Source organism: Notamacropus eugenii, chromosome 1 (assembly GCF_028372415.1).
Source record: "Notamacropus eugenii isolate mMacEug1 chromosome 1, mMacEug1.pri_v2, whole genome shotgun sequence".
Taxonomy (NCBI): domain Eukaryota; kingdom Metazoa; phylum Chordata; class Mammalia; order Diprotodontia; family Macropodidae; genus Notamacropus; species Notamacropus eugenii.
In genome coordinates this window covers 598601865-598623677 of record NC_092872.1, presented here as the reverse complement: position 1 = coordinate 598623677, position 21813 = coordinate 598601865, and the positions used below count along the sequence as shown (strand labels likewise).

Here is a 21813-nt window from a genome sequence, read left to right as displayed (position 1 = left end):
TGCCCAACCAAGGTCCCTCGCTCCTCCCCTCCGTTCTGCTAAGCCAAATCTATGCTGTTGACTTTGTCCCGGGACAGAACTGACGCCCGTCTCAGGGAGAAAAAATATCTAATTTGGAGGACGTCATAGATACACTGAAACCCAACTGAGGTGGTCCTGGGGCCAACAATAAACGTGGTGTAGAGGAAAGAACCCTATATTAGGAATTGGGAGAACCAGGATCTCACTCCGACACTGCCCCTTAACTAGATTTTTATAATTGGGTTAATCACTTCACCTCTCTTTGGGCCTCTGTTTCCTCATCTGAAATATGAACAGGTTGGACTGGATGATCTTCGTCCTCTAAAGTTCTAGGGTCCTTTTTCACCGAATCAAGTTATCAAGATTGAGATTGTAGGATTCTGTGCACTCCCACCACTCCCTATTTTTCTCTCAGCGCAAATACGCTCTATGTGAAAACTCCTTTTCCCAGGTTATCAAAGGCCTAGAGCTTAAGTAAAATTGGATCATTTTCTGCAGCCCCCAGAAAGCTGAAGGGCACACCAGTAGTACCTTCTTTTTCCACTTCCCCTTCCAACTAAAATAACATCAAGGTGACTCCCTTTTCTCTTCCCTCCCCCTCTCTCTACCTCTCCCCCGGCAACACCCAGGAGAAGCAACTTTGTTAATAATGAAGGATTTGGGATCTGAATGGGGGAAGGTGCCTATTTTGTGGTCACAAATGACACCCACAAATGCACATAGCAGGAGAGTTTTGCATAGTCTTGGATACCTCCCAAGTGATAAGCGGAACCTGGGGAGGGTGATAGGTAGAACCAGCTACTGGGATATCTGACTCAGGACTTGTTTGTTCTACTAGATCAAGTAAAGGGAGTATTTTTTTTTTCTATGTCATCCGTGCCATTATCAGCTGCTACCCCCACACCTCCCCTATCCCTTTCTGTCAGATACCACCACCTCCTAGGGCCTTGACTCATAAAGAGATTTGGAGTTGAGGCAGGCGCTGAGACTGGGCTTGAGGTGTGTGGGGTGTGGGGAGACTGGCTCCTCTGGTTAACCACTTCTCTGGAAAGCGTAGTATCAACCATAAGAAAGGAATAGTTTTTCCATATACCCCTCAAGTATCAGGATATATTATTGTGTAGTTGACATGGTCTTTGGTTTGGTTTGGGTTCCTCCTCCCCTGATTAGAAGCTGAGAGAGCAGGACCTTAGAACATTAAATTTATTGCTGGAAGGAAGTATTGGAGGACATGTAGTTCAATTCCCTTCAGTTTGTAGATAATGAAACTTAGGTCCAGAAAGGTTATGTGACCTGCCCAAGGTCACACTGCTAGTAAGTGAGCAAAGATGGAGATCTGAAACCAAGCCTTCGGACTCCAGATACAGCATTTTTACAGTTCCACCAAGGTACTCAGGTTCCTCTACTCCCTTGTTATCTGGTTAGAGGTGGAGTAGACGTGTAGGTACAAGAAAACTACAGCCTCATGTGTACACCGACCTTCAGAGGCATCCATCTATGCTCGTGGGCCCAGGCCAATGGATCCTGTCTTATTTTTCTTGAACTCTCAGAAATGGCCATGAACATGCTCTGCAGAAGCTGGGGTGGGAGAGAGGGCAGGCTGCGGGGTGACTGGTGGCTGGCCTGGCCACTCAGATCCCCATCTCTGCTCCTATGACAGGTTATATATATATGTGTATTTCTCGAACAAGATGGAATCTGTGCAGGACACACAGAAAGGCTAATCGTTTTTAAATAATTAATACCTTCCTATTCCCCTAGTAATGCGGGGACGGGATTTGTCAATTACTTGTCATTAAATGAGTGTCTCTTCTGGTCCTTCCCTTCAAGGCTTTTGATAGGGGTTGGTGGGGGGGTGGGTGGAGGAAATACCTCGGTAAGCCCACTTCAAGTCTAAATTCTATGCGGATGGCCTTTTGATATCTAGGTTCAGAGTGGCTGGGAGTGGGGGGGTGCTTAATTCAGTGGGACTTTTGAAAGAAAGCTCGGCGTGTTGGAGAGATGTAATCTGCCAAATGACCAATTTAAACTCCTGATCTTTATCGTTTAGGTGCTCTTTTCGTTTATAAAGAATGGAGGCGTGGGGACAGGGTGGGAGTGAGGAAGTAGGTGAAGAAAGTCAACCTTTCCTGGCTCAGAATCTGGCAAAATCAAGGAGTGGGAAAGGAGTTGAAACGGTTTCCTTGGTGGACCACCTCCTCCAAAGGTTTTTATCGATGCTATGGAGCCATGAGTCGCCTGGTGATCTGGCCTTGGGGACTGGGGTAGGATGTATATGAGCCGAGGCCTCTTTTTTAGATTATCTTTAGAAAGCACCATCTTCTCTAGGTATCGGGATGATTGAGATGCGGTGAACTGTAGTTCAGAAGTTGTGGACCAGGGCTTGGAGGGTCAGTGGGATCAGTGATTAGATTCTTCACTTGGCTAGGGTAAAGAGTATCTCCCAGTGCATTGCCGATGCTGCCCTCGGGCCCCCCACCCCCCACCCCCCTGCCCTTCCCTCTTGTTCTCTCCGGAATAGAAAATAGTATAGCAAACCTGCAAAGATTATTTTGGTTTAAAAAGAAAACTCAAGATAAGACAGCCCGGTTCTCTTTTGCCACCTCCCCCCGCACACATACACAACTACCCCACTCAACTCCCCCCAGCTCCATCCCTCTGCCTCTGCCCCTGCGCCGCCCCCCACCCTCCCCCGCCTGAATTAGACAGAGAGTTCACAGGCTGCCAGTGCCGCCTCCACCACAGCAGAAGAAAAAGGTTTCAAATGTCACCTCGGAGCCCCACATGCCTTTGGTGTGGGCTGGAGTACATCACCCACGGTCGCGTCCCCAGCACCATGGCAACCCGGGCCAGCACTGGACTAGCAGAAACCAGGTTTTTTTTGTTTTGGGGGGGGGATTGGTTGGGTTATTTTTGTTGTTATTATTTTTCGTTTGGTTTTTGCTTTTAAACTTCGTAACTTGGTTTAATTCCATTTCTTGCCAAACCCCTCTTCCTCCCTCCTCAAATTTGCATGATCTAGTAAACACAATCTGGACCTCCCCTATCCGTTCTGCCTCCTTTCGGAAACAATGCAGGATATGTTTAACCCTGTTTGACTGCAAAGCCTCCTCCCTTCACGAGTTTGGCCAGGGGCTTCCAAACAGGATTTTGGTTTGCCCCCTCCCCTGCCACCCACTCAGAATCTCAGCAAGCTTATTTTCTTCTGGGAGAAGAACAGAAAGAATTTTTAAAAAATTCAGGGAGTTGGGAAGTGGAAGATAAAAACAATAGGAAATAAGGAAAAGATCATTGAAGTATTAGTTGGGTGGCAGGAAAGAGGATATTTTGAATGCTGTGGTGAGAGTAGACATCTAATTAACCTAAGCTTTTGTGTCAGCCTTAAGATCGGAGGCATCACAGCCTTGATTTGCTAGGGACCCTTTTCATACAGTGACTAGTCATCTTTGAAAAATGTCTATTTCTAGGATGCCTCAATTAATAACTTACTGTTATCCTCCGGAAAGACAACCAAATAAAATCACCAAAGAAATAGGATGTGATGCTTTGACCTGTGGTGGAGTAGAAAAGGGATCAGGAGATCCTTTTTCTGGCTCAGATTGTCACGAGCCAGCACTGAAGGAAGAGGCAAGTCTTGTCTCTCTGGGCCTTGCTTTACTCATGTTATAAGATAAGGGGGTGGGGTGGGGTGCTGGTGGACTGAATGATCTTTAGGTGACCTAAAGCTCCTATCATTCAAAGATGACATCTCATCTCCTGTCCTCAGTAGACCTAACCTTGCCTCTCCTGCCTTGAAGAAAATTGGCATCATCATTATACTGTGTTTACCTAGTACTTTGTGTTAAGCAATTGCCTCCCCCTTTTCTTCACCATCTTCCTGCCTACTGTTTTATCCTTTCCCCCTTTCTTCCTTAAAACAATCATATGGAGGGAGAGAATGCAAGTGTTGATGACCTAGCACACAAATGCACACCAAACACACCCCCCACATACAAAACCAACAACAACTTGGGGAGGGAGGAGAGACTAATTATTACTGCTGCTAACAAGGCCTGGAACACCCAAGTAGATCCGAGCTGTCTCCAGGGAGACTGATGGAGTCCTATTTTACAAGCTGTAATTCTGTCTTAGTCCCCATTGCAAGAATCCAGGCTGTTCACACTCTCCTGATTTAGTCCTCCTCTCCCCCCACCCTATCCCTTTTCACCCTTTCTAATATTCCTAATCCTAAATTTCATTCAGTGAGAGAAGCTGCTACCCAGGAAGCAGAAGTCACTTCTAAAATACAGGTGGAAAAAAGGAAAATGTCTTTGAGATTCCCAACTTAAAGTCATCTTTTCTCCTTTTCCTTTTGGGAACAGTGATTAACCTTCAGATAAGTAATTATTCCGTCAATGCCCTCAAATAATTTATGGGTCTGTGGCTCTGTTATTGATTTGACAGTTTCAGAGATGACTTCTCTTCTGGAAAGGAGGTGGTCAGTTTTATTCTACTTTACTTTTCCTTTCTCTTTTTTTCTCTTTGACATATGTTCCTTTTGAACCTCAAAGTATAGAAAGACTTCATACAAAATAAAGAGAAGACATTACTTTGATCAATGCAGTTATGAAAAAAACAACTCCATAAACCAACAGAATGGGAAAAAAAACTGAACGAAATTATAGTAGTTGAGGATGTCCTAGATTTTGAGTCTTTTTTGGCTATTGGGCTACAATAAAATAAGAAATCTTCCCACAAGAGACTAGTGGCTAACACTTCCCTTCTCTTCTAGTCAAGGTAATTCTTGAATCTGACGCTTAGAATGAAATTCCTAGAGAACAGGAAGGAATACAGAAGAATCTATAAATACATGTGAAAGGGGAAATTTTATCTGGTTGCTTGATAATAGGAGATATAGGTCCTCTTATGTTATACACCCCTTATACATGAACATACTTTGATTTATTTACTTTGGTACTTCTACATGGTTGAAATAATTTGGGAACAGAGCACCTTTGGGGGAAAAACTAGGTAGAAGGATTATTCTTTGCTAATACCCTTTCATGCAGAAATAACTACAAAAAATAAGTAAAAGGTTAATCAGATTTCATGTTAATCAAAAATATTATTGGAATCAGATTTAATAAATAACTTCTCCTCCTCCCCCCTTTTCACTCATTACCTTTTTTCTCTGTCCTTAATACAAAACATGATACCATTTCCTATGAGGGTTTAAGGTAATAGAATATTTGGGTCACTTTGCAGGGGAATGAGAGGGGGAGAGAGAGAAAGAAAGAGAGAAAGAGAAAGAGATAGAATGAGAATATTTATGTTGAAAGCACATGAATCACCAACATAATTTAGCTCTGATGCCTTAAATATAGGTGAATGTGAGTCTACTACCTTGGTGGCAGAATTAAAAATAAATGGAAGGATGTTGGGAATTAGGTAATTGAGAAATATTTTATTGAACTTCATTTGAGAGGGGCATAAAGCAAGAAGAAATATGGAACAGGTGCTGTTAGACTGGATATAAGAGATAGAATGCTAACCTTGAACCAGAAACACTCCACAGCTATTTATTTCACACTCTAAAACCTCATCTTAGGAACAGAAAAAGTCACTGCAAGAATAACATCCTTTGTTTGATGCATATAGTTAAGCTCCTCCCCAATAATGGCATGTCATACATTTTTATGGACTCTCTTTTTCTTTCAAAGGACTCATACTTTATCACCTTTGATATTCACACCTTAGGATAAAGGGATGTAAGCTTTGGAAGGAAGTTGGACTAGATCATCTCTAATATCCCTGTGATCCCCTGATCTCTAAATGATTTGTCTACAGTCATATAAGTATTAAAGTGAAGAGCTAACTTCCCATTTCAAATCCAGTACACTTTCCACTATAACCTGTTGTTTCTGTCCCCAAGAAAAGGAAATAGTCAAATGCTTGAGTTCAGAAATCCAAAAAGGAAGTTACATTCTCAGAAATCAGGTGGTGGACTTCCCATTATTTTCAATCCTATCTCCTTCTTCCTTCAGGTTCAGATACAATTAAATTATGCAAGCATTTATTGAGCGCCTCCCCAATATGTGTCACACATTGCATGTCAACTGAGATAGAAAGACAAAAATGGAAGAATTTCTGTCCTCAGGAAGCTTCCATCCTGGGGAGGCGGGGCAGGGTGAGGCAATTTGTATATAGATTAAATATGTATAAAAAGGAGAAAGTAATGGAAAGGGATGAGTAACAACTGGGGGATCGGGAGAGATCGCTGGTAGGAGGAAACACCTGAACTATATTTGAAGGAAGTTGGGTATGCCATGAGGTGGAGGTGAACACAGTGAGCATTCCAGGTATGAGGGACAGCCTATACAGTGACAAAGACTTAGATGAAATGATGGGTATGGGAAACAGTAAATGATCTACATTTGGTCCGAATGGAAGGTACATGAAGGATAATTCTGCTAGATAAACTTGGAAAGACAGGTTGAAGTCAGTTTGTGAAGGGCTTTAAACAGTTTTAATGTAGCCAAACAAACATAAACATTAAAGCTTCTTCTCCTCATCTTTGTTCTTCCTCAATACTTTCCCTTTCCATTCTGTTTATCCTAGTTCCATGCTTACAGGACCAAAGGACCTGGAGCTAGAATTTACTTAAGAATTTAGTTTAACCTCTTCACTCCCCTCACAAAAAGGAAACTGTGGCTAATAGAGGTAGAATGACTTGCTCCATACTGTCACAAGCAGTAAACAGAAAATATGGGATTGGAAATAGCAAACCTGGTGCCGTTTCCACTATACCTTACTACCTATTTCCATCCAAGTCAAGAGTTCTCCTACAGAAACTGTAATCCTGTGGAGAAGTAATTTAGTTTAAAAAAACCATCAGATTCCAAAAGAGGAAAGCTTAATATCTTCCAGCCCAAAGAACTAGATTTGACAAGCTGATCTAAGTCCTGTACTTTAGCTAGAGAAAGTTAGAAACCATTGTTGGAGATCTGAAGGGAGACAAGGTGTCATTGTGAGAATGTCACAGAATCTTGTCCTATGGGATGCAAGACAACATAACTCCTGACTTCTGAAAAGACTGAAGTGACATGATAGGACTATTTCTCTTCATATTTTTGGACTTCTGTCTAGAATCACCCACTTTTTGTTCTTATGATTGACTTATTCTGTATTGAGAACCTCATCCTTATTCCCTTGGGAACTTAGTCTTGTTTCTGGGGTTGCTTAAAAAGAACTCCCTGGCCTTCACAGAGCTCTGTCCCTGCTTCTGGGGAGACATTTGATGGTATTGGAAGGGAGGAATGGGAAAATACAAATCCATAATAATAAAATGGCCTCAGAATGACTTTTGCAACAAAGTGCTGGTCCAGGAAAGATGAAGGGAGGGAGGAAAGGATGGTCTCACATTTCCTTTTAGAGTAGGAGTAATCACATTTTAACTTCCTGTGACCAAGTTACATATCTGCCACAGTCTTTTAATTATTTGGGCAGGAGGGAGGTTCTAGGTCAATCCGTTGTTAGCATCTAGTGGAGTTTGCTTTAATAAGTGACATGAAAGGAATTTGCCTCTGAACTCCCCCTGACCTGTACCTGAAGGGCTGGACAAACCAAAATCACACCTTTTGTTGGAGTCACTGGAATGCACTCTCTAACCGGTTAACCAGCACTGCCCCCCCCCCCCCCCCCCCCGCCCAACCCCTTTCTTTGTTTTTCTCAAAGTGTACACTGCCTTTCTAACTATATATACATATATACACACACACGTATATACATATATGTGTTATATAGACACTAACATCTGGGTACAAACCAACAGGCTAAGAAAGTGGCCAACAGTGTACTGGGAATAACAGTACAAAACAACAAATCAATGTAACATCTTAAAAATTATAAGCCCCATAAAAATGAATTAAGGACAAGGTAAGGACTCTCACTTGAACCTCATCCCAGCTGGAATCCCTATGCACAGATTATTCTCATAGTATTTTTTTTTTTTTTAGAATCCTTAAAGAACAGAATCCCTAGTCCCTTTTTACTACTATTTTTATTATCATCATCACCATCATTATCATTAATAATATCAAATGTAGGCATTAGTTCTGCAACAACTGGTCAGTCCCACTACTTCCCCTTCCAAGGGTGGTGTCTGTTTCAGGGACTAAATTCTTAGTAGCAAAGCTCTAGATAGTGTCTTTTTACCTTGATTTGGGAAACCAAAGTGATTTTAGATTGATAAAGTGATTAATAATTTCATAGTTAGTCTCACTCTGGACTGAAGGTGAATCTTTAGAAATACCCTTGGAGTGGAGGGGTGGAGAGGCTGAAAATTATGGAGTACATCTTTAATTCCCTGTGTTTTGTTTTAAATGGGAGTTGATGCAACTACTGTCCAGTATATAACTTTTTCCAACTCAGCTTTAATGAACATCACAATTCTTCTTGCTGTACAGTCCAGTCTACCTCTATTTCTTTTATTTCCTTAGACGTATATACAGGGGAAAGGCAATTAAGTCTCCCTTCAACAGCTCCAGTACAAGGCACTTCCCTATCTTCTGTAAGCATCAAGCCATTTGGAGGAGTTTATCTCAGGTGCCTAACCTGCAGTTATCAGAATGCCAGACTAATTTAGGGAGCTCAGCTCTGTAACCCAAGGCGATCCCTTCATTGATTGTTTAAAGTGCTGTTTAGATTCAGCCCTTCCTTGGTAAACAACTAAAAGTAACTGCCCTTATTTGTGGTCCCTTGAACACATACCCTGTTAAGTCATATTCTCTCTCTCTCTCTCTCTCTCTCTCTCTCTCTCTCTCTCTCTCTCTCTCTCTCTCTCTCCCTCCCTCCCTCCCTCTCTCTCTCTCTCTCTCTCCCCTCTTTTCTCTCTCCTCTCTCCTCCCCCCCTCTCTTTTTCTCTCTTCTCTCTTCCTTTCTGCTCTCCTCCCTTTTCCAACTCAACCCTTCCCCATGCCCACTTTAATAGACTAAGGGAAACTGAGATATCTCTGACACCTTCCCTGAATTCAGTATTACTAAGAAATTTGAGCATCTGAGTCACATTGGCCCAATGAATGAAAAGATTACTGTCAAGTCCCCAATTCCTCTAACTAACTATGTGGCTAGGAGGTGCTACCTTCTCTAAATCTACTATTTTTTTTCTTAAAGGGATTGCCGTAACAATCAGTATTACAAAGATCTCTCCTATAAGTGGCACTTTCTTCTCTACTTTTCCTTTATGAGTTTTACATTTCAAACACATTGTTATAGAGGGGCTAATACAATTTTAACTTGTTACGCAAGGACATGGAAAATTCCGTTTTTTCAACCTACATTTTCCCTCTGTCTCACCGTCTTCCCATCCCTATCCTAACCACAGGACCACAGGTGCTTTCACCAGCTCTAGCAAAGTGATGACTACAAAATGAAATGATGCTTATTTAGAATTTTGTTTTGCATTTTTCCCTTATTCAAAAATACAGATAGTTTTTTTTTAAGGCAGAGTTAAAAGAAGGAGAGGGAATACTACCCTGTTGGTCAATCTAAATTGATTGACTATTAGAGGGAGGGAGTCTTGATTAACAAATCATAACGGATATACCAGAACTGGAATATTCTAAATAGACTAAAGGGAATATTATATTAAGGAGATATTCTGTTGAAATATAACAAATCATAACGGATATACCAGCACTGGAATATTCTAAATAGACTAAAGGGAATATTATATTAAGGAGATATTCTATTGAAACATTCTTCTTTTAATAAAGTTTGTAACATCTTCCTAAGGAGTACGGTATATTATTGCACATCTGTATGAACACATTTCACTAAGTGCATGATATATATATATATAATATATATACAGGTATGCCTTGCAGGTGTTATAGTTTATTATGTTTTACGCTTATAAAAAACAAAATGTGAAATTACGGGTAATTTGTCTTTTGTGTAAAAATGTAAAACTAATAATGGTTTATGCTAATTAAAATAGAGAACATGAATGCCTAATATTTGATCTTTAAGAAATATATGCAATAATTGATTTTAAATGGTTGACAGAGAAAGAATAGATTTTACAGAATGGCAATGTTTCTGTTTTTAAAAACAACTTTAAGCAGCTTCTTCCTTTAAAGTGTTATTTCAAATGAAATTTCTTTATTATTTGTCCCAAGGATTCTATTAGCTAGAAAATGTTTTGAAATAAAACCTCGATTTTAAAATCAGTTCCTCATTACCTCTGTCCTTTTCCTCTCCATCCTCCTTTACATGATCTCTCTCTCTTGAAAATAAGAAAATGCATCAAAATGAGTTAAATCTCTGTAGCACTTAGGCTCCAAGGAACTAAAGTGGTTGAAATTTTTTCTTCATTGTGGTGCTACAGAATCTTCCTTTTGGGAGAAAGTAGGAAGGAGAACAATCAGGAAGCTAGAAGCTAGAGAGAATTCATTAAACCTCAGGGAAAGAAATGAAGGATGTAAAATGGAATTTTATAATGTAATACCCCCTCCCCCTAACACCAGATATCAAATAAACCAATAAAAACTCACCTGTCATTTTCCCTTCCTTTTCTAATACTCGTTTGCAAAGGTGCACAAAATCTCATCTATTGGAAATGTTATATTTATCTTGTACAAATCAATCTAGGTATTTGGTGAGGCTCAGTCATTCATGAGAATAAAGTAAAAAATTCCCCTTTAAATGAGGGTTACTGAGAAAAAAATGTAGCAAACTGATGAAGTCACAAATATCTCATATGGGCTGCTGATGACATATACATTGTCAACTATCTAGGATTTATTTTCATAATTCTTGCTACTGCCATCTTGCTTCAAATACCAAAATGAATGTAAAGCAGCTTAAAAGCTATGAAAACTTCCGTTATTATTTTGTTCCTTAAGAGTCCTTTTTTTCGCTAAAGCAATGGCATACTTTAATTCTTCCTGTCCTATGAAAAATTCAGGGGCTGAGGGGAGGAGATGGAGGAAGAAGGAATACTGATCCGAAAAATGCCAATTAAAAAAAGTTCTTCCGACTTTGGATTACATCTCGACATTTCTTAATTTTGTAGTCATTAATTATCTTTGAAAATATCTCTCCCAGGGAAAAATGAAATCTCCCAATGGGATTTTTTTTTTTTTACTGTTTTGAAGCTAATAATATGAGGAGGAAAATATTCCTGGGTATCTTGCGTTTCTACACTTGAATTATGTAGAATCGTCGTTCATTTTTTCCTCCGATCATGCCCACATCTGGATTAACATAGATTTTTTTTTTCTGAGATCAAAATCCCATTACCAAGTATTGGGTAGCAAGGTTGATGCCAGTATCGAGAAGGGTGAGGAAAGCTGGGGGCCAGTTTGGATGTTCTAACTTTTCAAGTCTTCCGCGGACACGAAGACCTGTGTGTGTCTGTTGTTTCTTAAGCTCAAATTCCAGGTCCTCGGGCTCGCTCTCGGGTTCACATTCATACTCACAGTCAGGCACGGCACACGGTAATTCGGTGGCAGGATGGTGGTGGGGGTGAGATGTGTGCATGTGGTGGGGGAGTAGAGGCAGAGAGGTCTGGTGAAGGGAGAAAACGACCTAACGGTATTTACATGTGTATTCAGCCATGAAATTGAATGTTACCAAAGTTGAAAAAAAATCAAATTAAAACTGGTAAATTGTCTTTTGATTTGCAGTAATGTTCGGCCCACAAGTGTTTGCTTAGAACTGGATTTTTTTAATTAAAAAAAAAAATCTAGGAGAAGGGTTGCTGTGTAGATCCAAGGAATAGATTCTTTAATTCGTTCTTTAATTCCAGATTCAAACCTAATCCTAAAACGTAAATCTCAAGATCAGAAGAGGCAGGAGGGCAGTCATTTCTTTTTTATGCATCTCTCCCTTAATTCAACGAAATCTAGAGACCCTTTAAAACCCCTCAGGTTTTTGCCTCTTAGTATTTCTCTGGACGGCATGGGCTGGGCTACAAATAACTAGACTTTTTTCTTTCTCCATCCCTCTGAATTCTTATCCTCATCCATTTATCGTAGGAAAAGGTACGGTCAGCATAGTCAAGCCCCAGTCCAGAGCCTGGCTCGGCAAAAGATATTTCTGCTCAGAACGTAGGGAGAGAGAACAGTCCCAGACTGATTGTTGTTAAACGTAGTCGCCCAAACTCCAGAGCGCTTTAGATCCCTGGGTGCAAAATAGATTGTGGGGTGGGGGTGGGGCTGGGGAGAAGGTCGGTGTAGTTCCTGCTGCTTTTCAAACCTGTCTTGTCTTTTAATCTTCCCCCTCTCGCTTGGTCCTAATCTCCCAGTGTGCGTTTGTGCTGCTCAAGATACAATGATGTATGTCAGGTGATTCAGAGGTCTGCAAAGAGTTGACCCAAATGTGGTCCTGCGCCACTTTCTCTCTCCCTATGTTACCGTGATTTTCATAATTCGCGAAATGGTAGTTGAGGGGGTGGAGGATGGTGTGGAGAAATCACAGTGTGATCTGTACTTTGTGGTTGGGGAGCTCAGGCTATCAAACCTACCACTAAGCTTCCACAGGACGCTCAAATTTTCATTTTGAAGAACCTTGTCCATACATCTTTCTTCTCCCTTACCTTCCTCCAGCCCACCCACTACCCCTAAATGGAAATACAACCAGAGCAAACTGTTTTTCCCCATACCAACGATTTTGTGTACTCGAATGGACAACAGGTTTATTCTTCCTAACCCCTTAGGTCCACTGTAATGGGAAGGGGGAGGAGAGCCAGTAGACTATTAAAAAGAAAAACAAAACAGTATTCCCCGATTAGTGAAATAATTTGGTCAAGGGTAGAGCAAAGTAGAACTTCCAGAAAAATGTAAGCACCTTAAACATCTGCATTTGGGGGGGGGGGATTTTATCTTTGCTTTTCTATTATCTTTCAAAATGCCTTGCACATAGTAGGCACTTAATAATAAACATCTGTTGAATGAAATCTAATTGAAATGATGAGAAGCAGCCTTAAGGGGGCAATAAAACTCGTCCCAGAAATGTCTGGGGCCTTAAGACCCTAGTTTCCTCAGAATATGGAAGGCACCATTGCTATCCCAGTCAGCCGAACTCCTGTGTAATACACCCTTGGTCCAAGCTGGTGGGGAAAATTTGTTTGATCTGCCTAGACTTTGGGTCTTTTTTTTCTTTGAGCAGGTTTGTGGTTCAAATTTTCTATTGCTCTTCCTCTTCACTTCCCACCCTCCCCACCCCCCCACTCCCATCCCTGGAGAAAGTGAGAAGAGACTGCTGAGGACAAATTAACCTCAGCATTAATCCATGTTCCTGCCCTGTTATTTTTGTCAAAGAAGCAACCTCAACCACCCTAGCCTCGCTTCTTGCCGGTTTTGGAAATCCAGTAGAAAGAAAATTGTCTTTTGACCCCCTCCTTCGCCATTTTTCTTTTCCAGGAACACGTTGGTCAGGAGCAACTTATTCACAGGTCGGAGAATTGTAGCAGCAAAACAAGGTTTCCTGTGATTTTCATATTCCACCTTGGGCAAGATGGGGTGTAAGTTTTTATTCCAGGATAAGGTTTTGTATGATGAGAGAAAGATTGGGGCAGTGTGTGTGTATGTGTGTGTGTGTGTGTGTGTGTGTGTGTGTGTGTGTGTGATCATGAGTGTTTCTGCTGTTTAGCTGTTTAAATTGTTGATTGTTAAACACAAAGAAAGACAGCAGCAAATTAAAATGAAATATAAAATATACTTCTTCACTTACCATGTTGTCTGTGATTTCTTGAACAGGCTCCCTGGGGACCCACAATTTTCCCAAGCCTGTTAACGGGTGACAATGAATGAGTGCCTGGTTTAATTTAATTTTCCTGTCAGACTAAATAGAGATACTTTGTAAACCTTAGATCTACTCCTGCAGATAGGATCTCCTTGTTTTGGCATTTGCACCATAAAGACCCCCCAAAAGGGACACTGTATTGTGACCTCTGGTCTTGCATAATTCAAGAACTTAATGACATTTTCCATTTAAAAAAGGGAACTAATTGCTACTAATGCATAGCTTGTGACCTTATTCCAATCCAGTATGAGAATGTAACCATCTGCAGGGGAATAAAGGATTCAGGGAAAGTAGGTAAAAATAGCCAAGTGGAAAGGAAATGGGTGATACTACTGTGAACACTGCACTATCCATCTGGTATTCAAATAGAGCAAACATTATGAAAGGTTTCTTGGGGTTCCTCTTCCCCCTAAGTTACACTCTATAATCCAGAAAGCTATCCCTTCTTTTAAAAATAAGAAATAGTCTTCACTTTGTAAAACAAGAAAACACTGTGAAATGATGACACCTGATACACTCTTTCCTTCCACAATTATGAAAAAAATTATTAACAGCATGACCAGCAGAATAATTTATGAGGAGCTTCTATTTTTCCCATTCTTTTGTAAAATTGATCACTTTCTTCTCAGGTGGGGCAGGAAATCACATAGCAGAGAAACACCACTTCAGTGTTTGCTATTTGAATCAGTCCGATTTTCCAGGAAGCTGATGTTGACATTTGTTCCCTACCAGCATTCTCACTCTTCAAATTAGTTGAAAATTGAAGCTTATCAGGTGTTTTTTTTTTTTTTAAAGTAAAAATGGTCAGTAACAAAGACACTGTCCCTCCACCTCTCAGGGCTCAGGCAGAATCTCTAGGAGGAAAAAGAGAAAAGGGAATTAGGGAGAGAAAAACAATCACCATTTTTCATGATAGATGCAAACATCAAGTTGCTCAGTGTTTCATCATATTCCCTATACTTTCTGAATGAATACACAACCAATTTGCACCCTTTAAAGAGCGTGAATGAAGTTAGGAAGTTAGGGAACACAACAATTTCCTGTGCTGGAGGCTCAAGATATTTCCTCTGCATCTCCTAAATGATAGCTGATGGCAGGAAGCCTCATCTGAGCAGAGAATTTGTTCATTTAAATGACATCCATAACAGACATATTCGGGCTTAATGAATTCACTAAAGATCTCTGTGTATTAGGTTAGAAAACCAGTCAGTCTTGTCTTGGGAAGTGTCTAGAAAACAAAATATGGTAGATTGGAACACAAATCATTCCTAAAGACTTTATCATTTTATGGACAACTTTGGCAAAATTATAAATAACATTGCTGCCTTACTGAATAATATATGTGAGAAAATGGAGATCCCATTTGGTGCAATTTGATCATATTTTAGAGGAGAATTATTCAGAGTCATCTTGTAACGATCATTTCATGTAATGAAACAGTTAACTTTACTGCATTCAAATTTCTGGAAAAGAATCTACTCCTTTTTCCATTTTTACTTGTGGAGATTAACATGACAGGAGAAATAGAGTAATGAAACATCATGCCCTTTCCTTTAAACATTCCTTTAACACATATGTACAAGAGAATACAAAACTGAAATGGCATATTCCAGTGGATACTATTGTAGATCAAGGGGAAAAAGCCCAAAGCTATATTATGTGTATGTGTGTGTGTGTGTGTATGTGGAATCAATTTTATTACAGATTTTTATATGAACAATGTCTTCTAAATAAATTGTCATACTAGTTTTATTTGTCTCTGTTCATATTTACACGTGAAATAGTTTTGATGGAAAGCAAAAGATAATGAAAAAATTAGTAACAGCTCCTAACATTGAATGTCTCTGATATTTAGCAAGTATTTTTCTTTCCTATATTAATCAAATATTTCTTGCTGTTTACCTCTGCTATTTTGTTTGGCAGAACAACAAATCTAGTTCAATAAATAGGACTATAATTTAGTTTTCTCCAGAATGTTGGTTATTTCTTACATTTCTGCCTGAAAAATAAGCATATGAGGTAACGGTGACTTGGACAATGGAAAGAGTTATAGTTTCAACATTTCTGTCTAATTATTAAGCTAAAACTGCTACCATGGACAGGACTCTCTCTCTCTCTCTCTCTCTCTCTCTCTCTCTCTCTCTCTCTCTCTCTCTCTCTCTCTCCCTCTCTCTCTCTCTCTCCCTCTCTCTCCTTCCCTCCCTCCCTCCCTCTCGCCCCCTCCCCTCCTCTATCTTGAACCCTTTGAGGAAATACTTATTCTGATTTATGTGGAAAGTTTTAAGATTATCTGCTGCAAGGGACTTATGCCTTTCTCCTTTCGAAGATGCTGCATCCAGAGTATCTGAATTGATTTTCATTGAGAGTTTTGAAATGGGGGGATGGAGGTGGAAGGTGATATCAGTCAACCTTGTTCCAGATTTTTCTTTCATATTTGCATTATTTAATAAATAAATTATCTCATGTAGCTCAATTTTCTCTATTTAAATACAAAATATTTTGAGAGAAGATATAAGAAAAAAATATACAAGCTCTGGTCACCAAATCATTAGAGTATTGACTAATATTTTCTTAAACTATGAGACACTGGTTTCAGAAATGTGAGTTAAGTTTCAATTTAGCCTCCAATTAAAGATCTAGTTCACATTTTAATGGGTTTGTGCTCTCAGGTTGTTCTCACAGTGGAATAAATCTGGAAATCACAGGAAATTCTGTGATTGTACCTAGAGATTGTGTATATATTCCCAAAAGAAAATAGGGAACTAAGACAATTTAACAGAGGAATAAAGAAGAAAGAAATCATTCCCCCCCAAAAACAAATCCAGATAAGTGAAACAAGCACATATTTCTCAAATTATCTAGGTAAATGAATCATTTTTTTAAACTTCTTACATATGGGTACAACCTGGGAGTCACAGAGCAGGGGAAATGATGAGTACTTTACTTTTTGTCCATTAGAAGAAATTTTGCACCAAATAGGACCCTAATAATAACTACAGGACTTGTAAAAATATAACTGGAAGACCTGGACTTTTACGTGGGACTCAGGTGTGTCCAAAGGCAACTTACTCCAAAGTCAATATGGATACAGATCTGCCCATGTTATATCCAGTGAAGTGGTGATGTGTGTGTGTGTGTGTGTGTGTGTGTGTGTGTGTGTGAGAGAGAGAGAGAGAGAGAGAGAGAGGGAGATTTCCTCCTTTACTTTTTGCCCTTTAAAAAATCCTTTATTTCCCTTTCTTAAAAGTTTTAATTCAAGGACTACACTTCAGATGCGAGAGCTAATGAAAGTCTCAACACATTTCTGCCTCATTAGTTTCCCTACACTGTTAGGGGTTTGTTTTCCGAACTTACATTGTCTCCCATGGAAATTGTAATAATGTTCACATTGGACAAAAAAATGGTTGCTAGGAATGTAATATGGAAAAAATAATTCTGTTTCTAGTGCTGGTCAGATTTGTGTCACTCCTCTGATAGTAGAATGTTACACTGTGAAAATCTCAGACTGGATCACCTGCCTTAGAGATGCAGGTTTCAGGAAAGAGGGTGGGAAAGAGGGGTGAGGGAGAAAGAGACACAGAGAGACAGAGAGAGAAATGTACTTACATCCTGGCCTAAATATTGACCTTATTTACATGCACATATTCTCCTTCACACCTGTTGATACTGACACACAAATACTTTTCCAAGGTCTGTGTAGCTGGTTGATACCTAGACATCCTCCTGGGTATTATCGTAGTCTATATCTTGTTCATTTCTTAGTGATGAATTTTAACTGCATTCAAGAAGCACTCTGGTTTTCCTGGGCCTGGAACTGCCAGTAATGCTATGAATACATTAGGTTTAAAAATTTAGACGTGCAATGGTATATATTTTGCTTTGTGTGTCGAGAATCTACAAATAGGTACCTGAACATTTTTTACCAAACATTGTTGAGAAGGATGATGGCATCATTCATCTTGACCCAAATATCTGAGATACACTGGGATTATGCTTAGCCTATATTTGGTTATTCATATCTTTAACAAGTAGAAGTTATAAAAGCAGGAAAATTGTTTCTCCCACAGCTCCTGATAACTATTGAAAACATAGAGCCTTGTCTAGAAACATCTAACTGAAATGAACCTCAAAGGCCAACAAATACAAGTCATACTTGACAGAAACTTTCCTTTCCAACAAGTGGTCTCTTCTTCACTGAGCTTTGACCACAAAATGATTGTTCTCTCAGGAATGGGTTCCACAGGACAAGATTTCTTTTGAGAGTTTCTGCAATGAAATGAGAAGGGGTTAACTGAACAATAACTGTAAGACGGTGATAGACAAAGCCAGCTGGGGTAAGAGATAGGGAATATGTTTGAATGGGCATTGTGCATGCAGTTGTGACATTCATGATAAGATAAAAGATCTATCTGATAATCTATCATTTAGAAATTCAGATTTGCTGCTGATTGGGGGAGAGCTGTGAAAATCAATTGGGGCTCATCGTTAATAGAATACAATATGTAATTTATTCTGTCAAACTTGTTTACCAAACTGTGTGGATAAACAATTAACTTCCCTACAAAGTTATAAAACCATTTTGACAAGCCAACAGATACCCGGTGATGCACCAACCCCAGATAACTACACACAGCAATCTTTATAACTAACTAGCAAAAAAACCTTAAAATTACCTCAAAAGGCAATGGACCCAAAGAGTTAGAATAGAGCAGTTCTCAGCAGCAAAGCTACATGTTTCTGTTTATCAATGTGAGAAAAGGTCTAGAAATTTGAGTGTGTGTGTGTGTGTGTGTGTGTGTGTAGGAGAAAGATTCCATTTCCTAATGGTCCACTTTTCCTTTTGCTGTATATCTATCAGAAACTCATCACTTTTTGGCCCTTATTTTTCTCACTCATAAAATGTAAAAATCCATCAATTTACCTCCCCCTTCCCTCCCTCCCCCCGGGCCCAAGACCCATGAGGCATGACAAATCTAATAGACTGTGGTGTTGTGCCCATACACACCAGAGTAGGGTTTACCGGAAAGAGCCATTCATTCAGCTCCAAGGTGTGAAATGCCTATGGACAGACAGACATATAGCACTCTGAGCATTCCCAACTGGAGAAGGGCAATGCTAGGGAGCACTCTTAATAATTATAGCACTCATTTCTAAATGGGGGAATATCTTTAACTAAAGCAAAAATCAATGTTGGAGAAATTTATAAATTTAATTTTTTAATTATAAATATATTTATGGAAAGAAATGCAAGTTGTATAAAAAGGTGCTGCTGTTGTTGTTTTAAATGAACCACTAAATACTCCCAATCTATCATGTTTTTCTACAAGTTGTTTCAGGGGGTTAGAGGGAAGTATTATTCATAAACTTTGAATTTCCTGGTTGTGCTTTTGTTACTTCTTTTAAGTCGTATCCGACTCTTTGTGACCCCATTTGGGGTTCTCTTGGCAAAGATATTGGTTGTATGTGAGCTCTAATGTGCTTTTACAGGCTGCTTTGTATCTGTGAATATAATTTCAGGAGACACTTGAGCAGCTTTGCCTTTCAACCAATGTTAATAGGGGAAGTTCTATAGGAAGAGAAGGGGGAAGAAAAAGACAGACATTGACCCAGACTGCAGGAAGAAAAACTAGGGCAAAAGAGCTGATATCTCTTTCCAGTTACTTATTAACCACTGTTCATTTGAGGGATCAATATTTCCAGCAAAGGAATAAACATTTAGGATACAGAGCTCCCTGCATCTCTTTCCTTTACAAAATGATTGATTTTATATATGCATCTGCCTGACGAAAGAGAAAATGAAGCATAGTGTCTTTTATCTTGGGGATATGCAAAGCACATCTATTTTCAGCTTTTATCTCTTGAATTGTATGTTGATCCCATACATATAGATTGATTTTGTCCAGGTAGATAATGAAAAGTCAAGTGGAAAATTTACACAATGGCACTCACGATCCTAGCCTTATAGTGGTATATAAATTGGTTTATTATTTCATTCTATTAAGAAGGCTCTTTTGCACCAGGGAAAACGTCAGATACACAGTGTTCAAAACCCAACGTACCTTGACTGCATTTTCTTAGGAGTTGGGAGAGTGGGGAAGGGAATAACAGTACAGGAGAGGTAACTGGGGAAGGGGGGGGGGTGTTATGTTTGCTAATTGTACCAATGAAATTAATTTTCAAACTCGTTGTTATGTTGCCTTTTCTGTTTCCGAAGTCCCCCCTTTCACAGGCTTACCACATGGGCCGTATGACCCAAGAGCCTCTTCTGCACCAAAATGAATGTATGTCTCTCTCATATAACATAGGGACATATTGTTTTACCGTAAGCAGTTACCATTTTGCTGTTGTGACCCGGGGGGGCGTGTAGCTTAATCAGCAAACAGGGGGCACAAGGGCATGTGGGTAGCGGGAGAAGCAAGCACTGTCGGTAGGAAAGTAGCAGAGGAACAGCTTGGAACCAAAATACCGGAGGCAACATTATTAATAAACATCTTCTGGACATTTGGTGGCACATCGAGCCTGCTCCGGCTTAAAGCAATTAATTCAGGGTACTGACATAAACTCTCCAGTTCTTTGACAGCTTGGGGCTGAAATAAAAATGCTAGTTCTCCAGGGAAAAGAAGAGGATAGTTGGCTCTTTTCTGGACTGTTTGCTTATAGGCCCAGAGAGCAATCTTCCTTGCAGAATGAAATGCAAGGACACAAACAATGTACCAGGGAGAGAATAGAAGATGGGAATGAACAGTTTGAACTATTTGCTCAGCAGAAGGGCAGTCACAATGGTCGGCCAATGGCTTTCCCATGCATCAACTGGGGCTTCTTAGGCCCTTTTGTTGTTCATGTTCTTCCTCTGGACAGATAAGAGCACAGCTGCAGCAGGGCAGCTAAGTAAGGTCTTCTACTTATTCCCCTAAATCTCGGCCACGTTTACTGTAAGGTTTTTTTTTTAAAGTTGTATTGGGTTTTTAACTGAGAAAAAGGGGGGAATGATTCTTTAAAAACTGATTTATTTAAAGCAGGGTTTTTCTTAAACCAAAGCTATACTCAGATAAGGTCTTTATAGGACATTTACCCTAATTTGTATTGGTTGCCAGGCCAAAATGCTACCACCCCCCCTTTGGGGGGGGGGGTGCACTTTGATCTGAATAAGCAATCCAAGCTGGTGGAAGAGGGTGGGGTGGGGAAGTCCCCAGCAGGCTGCTTCACTTTGAATATGTGCTCAGATGCATATTTTCACTTTTAAAAACGTTTTTTCCTCCTACTACCCCACTGACAGATGCCTTTTCTTCACAGATCACAGAAACTTGTAGCATGAGAGAGAATTAAGATAAAGGCTAAGATTTAGATTTGTAACAAAGTCTATCATTACTTGTATAACTAATAAATGTAAGATGTATACCTTCAAATGTCATCCCCACGTGTTTTCAAATATCTGATGTGGGCAAGATTGATTTGAAATTCTGCAAAAGAAAGATATGCTAATGGACGTATTTTAAAGAATGCAGTCAAGTTAAGCCGTTAACAAGAACGTGGTCCTAAAGTCACAATCTCCCCTAAACAATTGGAATGTTCAGTATCTATTTTGACACAGCATGTTATGCCCCATGTAGTTTTTGGGAGCCAAGACACCATGCTTAATTCCATTGTAATAAGGTTTATTTAGCCTGAACTGTTTTATGAGGTGAAAAGGCAGAAAGTTTAACACTGAAGAAAATTAATGGTTTACTAAGATTACATTAAACATTCACAGACAGGAAGCACACCTGCGGTAAATACAAAGTTTAAACACTCCTTTGCTCTCGGACAAAAATCTCAGCAACCTTAGTATGTTTTTCCTACTGGGTGGTCAGAAGGAAAATCTCAAAGGACTCCCATTGTGTCTGGGCTGTCTTAAGAACTGACCTCACGTGTCTCTATAGAAGACAAACACCTGTTTATCTCTAGTGAGCTCCTGTGTGTGTACATGTGAGAGAGAGAGTGTGTGTGTGTGTGTGTGTACCAATACAC

The 21813-nt window shown here is 39.8% G+C and overlaps 1 long non-coding RNA gene across 1 annotated transcript; it reads right to left on the bottom strand.

The window, feature by feature from the left end:
• Positions 1-14570: 14570 nt before the first annotated feature.
• LOC140520588 (uncharacterized) lies at positions 14571-21266 on the bottom strand. Its single transcript, XR_011972583.1, has 3 exons — positions 21206-21266; positions 17960-18072; positions 14571-14660 (listed from the first exon to the last, which is right to left on the bottom strand). It is a non-coding gene; the product is annotated as an uncharacterized lncRNA (long non-coding RNA).
• Between the last annotated feature and the right edge of the window lie 547 nt (positions 21267-21813).